We start from the raw sequence: 5,082 nt of genomic DNA, 5'->3' as shown, positions 1-5,082 counted from the left end.
TGTATATCTGCAAATTGTAATTTTGATAGCGGCCCCTTGTATATAAAAATGGAGGGAGAAATATGAGAGATAAGGTGAGGAGGAGTGGGGTGTGGTGCCGTGATGGTGACTGGTGGTCGGACTGGGCGGAGGCATGGGGATGGATGGCGCATTATGTCTAGGTTTGTATCTCTCTCTCACACACACACGTAGGTGGGGGACGTGCACGAAGAGAAGAGGTGCACGCACGACGCACGTACTCCCGTCTCTTTCCCAACCACACCCGCGCGGGTAAACGGTGGAGCTCATTTCTGTATGAAAAAGGCAGCCCACGTGGTAATTTGGCACATGTACTGGTTGTCCACTTGGTGGAGGGAGGATCGTCTACCACGGGTGAACAAACAAATTGCGACTTGACGTGTTATGTTAAATTAAAAAAAGAGGCAAACCATGTGGGGCCTACCTTAGAGCCAAGGCTCTATACAGTGGAGTACTTTTGATGTGTCTCGTCAACTCGCAGAACGAGGAGAAACTTGCTTAGTATGCCGTCTCCCCCGCCCATGGGTGCGGTGGCTCGCAGGATGAGGTGAAGCTTACTACTCCCTCCGGTCCTCTTTTGTTTGCGTCTAAGGTGAAGCCAGGATACCAAGGAGCGATTGGTTCGTTTGAAATTGGATAGTTCTATCCCTGATGTGCTACCGAGAGAGGCTGGGGTTAGTTTTTCTAGGCATGCATACCATTTGGTTGAGCCTGCCCCACACTGGAATTCTCGCGCTGCATGCATCTCTCTCTCTTTCAAGTCTGCATGCGTCTCACTCTTCCATGCCTGCATGTGTGTCACTCTATCTGCATGCGCACGCCTTGGGAAGGGGCGATTGGTATGGGAGAGAGAGTTGGGAGTTACTGCGGCTGCACATGCAGTCAAAGCGGAACAGATGGGAGGGGTACCAGTGGAAAGAGCAGGGTAAAGAAGCTAAGGCGCAGAGCTTTGAGGGAAAAACTGAATTTTCTTAGGCGCAAGCCAAAAAGGACCGAAGGGACTACTACTGTACACCTTTACGCCCGCTCCCTCGCCCACGCACGCGGTGGCTCGTAGCACGAGGAGAAAATTTTACTACTCCCTCCGTTTACTCCTCGTCCCTACTAGTACGTACGTACTTTGGTTAGTACTCCCTCCATTTACTTATACAAGGCCACTATAAAAAAATACATTTTGCATCTATACAAGGCCACAAATAGTAATCGAGCCTTTCCAGTTGATGGCTCAATTTCAAAATCACTCCAACCAAGGTAGACGGTGAGTGGTCGAATTAATTTCATAGTTTGCACAGTACGCTCATTTTTCTCAAGAAGTTATGTTTATCGAGGCATTAATTAGAATGAATGCATGAATGACCACTAAATGTCCATGAACTTGTACATGCATTGGTTAGTTTCCTCTTGACATTGCTTGCGTCGGGTGATCTAACGCACCTCGAAATCCAACATGTAATGGTACTACTACTAGTATAGTAGAATTGAGACTTATCAAAAGGAAAAACGAATGTTTTTTAGATGAGCCCTATAAACCCTAGTGGGTACGTACTCCGTAAAAACAGATTTTTCCAAAACTAAGTCGCTCCCTTTCATGAATTCTGTAGTATACTCCTCCGTCGATGGTCCCTTTCATGAATTCTGTACTTCCTCTCGCCGACATGTGGGACATATAGCAACCGGGTCGATGTGTCAAGCACCAAATAACAGTGCAGAACAGCAGGGGGGACGCACCCCACTCGCACCGGCCCAGTAGTAGTAATGAGCAATGAGACGTCAAATCACAATGCCGCACCTTCCCAGACGAACGAAGCAACCATTATTTCACACTTCGGTTCGACATCATCTCAAACCACGTACTAGTATTGCTTCTGCCTCAAGAGGGACACACGCATCGCCTTGGTACATCATGACACGTGGGACCGCATGACAGGCCATGCTCCCCCGCCGATCGCTCGGTAAAATCACCTCATTTTTACTATACTTCCTCCGGATCGGTTTACTGCATGGCATGCACGTCGTTCTAGGTTGAGAATTTAACTGGCTATATATATGTGATGAACAGTATGCTGGCCTTTTAAAAAATGTATACTTTTGTACAGTAGTACTACCTCCGGCCTGGTTTATTAGTCCCCTATGTAGTTTGTGCTAAATTTTGACCAAAGATTTAACTGACAAAATGTTAGTGCATGTTAACAAAAATTATAACGCTGGGTTTATATTCAAACATAGTTTTCAAATATATAATTTTTTGTGACATGCATGACCATTTTGTTAGTTAAATTTATGGTCAAAATTTGGCACAAATTACAATGAGGACCAATAAACCAGGACGAGGTAGTACTCCACTATCGATGGATTGCGCCATGGAGCAAAAATTGAAATTAAAAAAGAGGTGGTACATATAGAGAGCGCTCGTCGCCAAATTATGCATATAGTACTATTAAAAAAGCTAGTACATGCTTAATTGGGGTGCTAAATTCTATTAAAGAAATACTAGGACTAGTATGTACATACTGAAGAGTTAAAGTAACGAGAAGAAACATAACATAGTTCTGCTGGGGGCTCAGCACAACACACCCCTCAAATTAAACTAAGCACACCTGAAATTAAACTATGCAACTAATCCAGTAGACACTGCATTAGAAGTTTAGAACCACCATAATGCAACGACACTGCCACCTTACTCGAAGTCCTCGTCCACGTCCTCGACTTCGTCCTTGTCCCTCTTCCTCTTGGCCGATACTTTTTTTCTTGAACCGCCAACTTGGCTGTTGCTCTTCATCAAACCCTTGTAGATATTGAAACAAAGGTAGCCATCCATTGCAGTGTACTGGATGTGGTCTATATCTAGTACATTCCGCTGCCATGCATGACGATGAAACGTGTATGGAGGTTTCTCCAGTTTACCGTACGAAGGATGAACCATGGCTCCTGCCAGGGTCAGCATTGAAGGCCGATGAGAGGGCACCAGCCGATTCTTCTGGAGGTCGAAGGGGTTGCCTACAACGAGGCCTATCTGACACAGGACTTCTTTGTCATTCTTAAAGTCTACAGTAACGAATTTGACTGTTTTGTCCTCGAGGAAGTTCATAAAATCCTGGCACTCAACGTTGGCATGGCATATGTGGTAGACCAAGCAAACGTTATGTACGCAAACCTGGATTACGGCGGGCTTCTTCCTCTCTTCGTCCTTTATATCCTTCTCTCGTCGCACGACTATGGTGTACTCAACATCTAGCCCAGCGACCCACTCATCATGTGAGTTTTTGAACATGCGTCTGAAGCGAGAAAGGCATCCTTTCACCGTCGCGGAAGTACGGGTGTAGATGACGTCGAACTCATCGCCGGTGATGGTTCTAACCTTGTACTCACTGCCGATCGGGGAGATTTGGGACGCCATGGATTTGGGAGGAGGGTTAGGATTAGTGGAACTGCCATAATGTACTAATGTGAATGGACGGGACGACTAGGAGCGAACCGCCATAGTATTAAAGGATGTGCGGGGACGAGTAGGAGCGAACTGCCAGCGTGCGAACGGCAGGGTAGTGGCTTTCCATTCTCCCACGATACGGGCTTCCGAGAGCCCTTGGATCTGAGACCGAACGGTTGCATGGCGTGATTCTAGACCTATGGGTGAATATCCTATCCTGGAGGGTTATTCTAAAAATTTTCAGCAACTTAGCATGCGACCGTTTGATCTCAGATCCAAGGGCTGCCAGCAGCCCGTATCATGGTCGCGCCTACCACGACCGTCGCGTCGCTCGCGCGGTCACGCCCTTGGAGATTTAACACGGTGTGTTAGGCTATCTGATGTTGGCATGTCATACATAGTCATCACTTAGTCACTCATACTACAACAAGGTTGGCTATAAGTGTTTTTGACTCCTCTGTATCTCTTTCTTCGTACTCTCTCCATCCCATAATATAAGAACGTTTTTGACACTAGTGTAGTGTCAAAAACGTTCTTATATAATGGGACACAGGGAGTACTAGTATTTATTGCATTTGCTAAGGAGTGACCTCTTCCAATGAAATGGTGTTGCTAAGTTTGCTTCATTTAATTAGCTATAGACTCAAAATTGTCTTTTCACCTAGGTACACACGCTTAGCACCGTTTCTTCCTTGGGTCACCAAACTAGACTCTCTCTTCTTGATTAACTTGCCGCATCAGACTTTATGCCTATGTGGCAAGCTTAAGCACCTGTAGGAGCAAGTAAGTACAATAGTGCGCTTTACATGGCATTTTTGCATATGTGGAGGAAAGAGAGGCAAGGAAAAAGTGGAGAAGTGGGCTCTCATGCAAGAGCCAGCCTCTACTACTACATGGTGGAGCATTGGGAGAGGCACCTGTGTGGAGGTTGTCAGGAATTGGGAGACTCACATCGGTCGTAGCGCCGCAGTTAAAATGGTAATGGCAAGTCAAATCACGGGGCCCCACCTATCCAGCAGTAACTCGCTGTCAAATCACATAGCCCTACGTTTGCAGCAGCCTACTCCCTCATCTTCTCACGTCCCTGTCGAACCGACTAGGCGGAACTGCCCCTCCTACCGCGCAGGAAAAGCCCCGCCCTCGAATTATAAATACAACTACTCCCTCCGTCTAGGTGAGTAAGTCATCTTACGAAAACCAAATAATCCCAAAATACTAAGGCGTGGTGCATTAACTTCTACCTCATTTCTTGTTTCTTCACATATCAACCAATAAGAATGCAATGATATACTTTTTGTGACATAGTAACTCATATTTAGTTAGTCAAATGGATGGCCTAGAACTACGTGCAAACCCTATAAACCGAGATGCCTACAAGTAAAAAACCGAGACGGAGAGGGTAGTTCAGCACATATGTTTTTAGATCAATATAGTCGGGATTCACCAAGGAGCAAAACCAAGTGGTAGGCTGCTCCTATCATGTTGGTGTAGCAACTCAAGCAGGGTCAGTCCGCACACGAAATGGCGACACACTTAACAGGACCCCTTTGGCAGACATGTGGCTCATCCACCGTCTTGTTCCACGTGCGATGCACCAAATTACAGTTCGAAACAGCGGTTGGAATTGGAGGCACCCC

This window comes from Triticum dicoccoides, chromosome 3B (assembly GCF_002162155.2).
Source record: "Triticum dicoccoides isolate Atlit2015 ecotype Zavitan chromosome 3B, WEW_v2.0, whole genome shotgun sequence".
Taxonomy (NCBI): domain Eukaryota; kingdom Viridiplantae; phylum Streptophyta; class Magnoliopsida; order Poales; family Poaceae; genus Triticum; species Triticum dicoccoides.
This window is presented reverse-complemented; position numbering follows the sequence as displayed.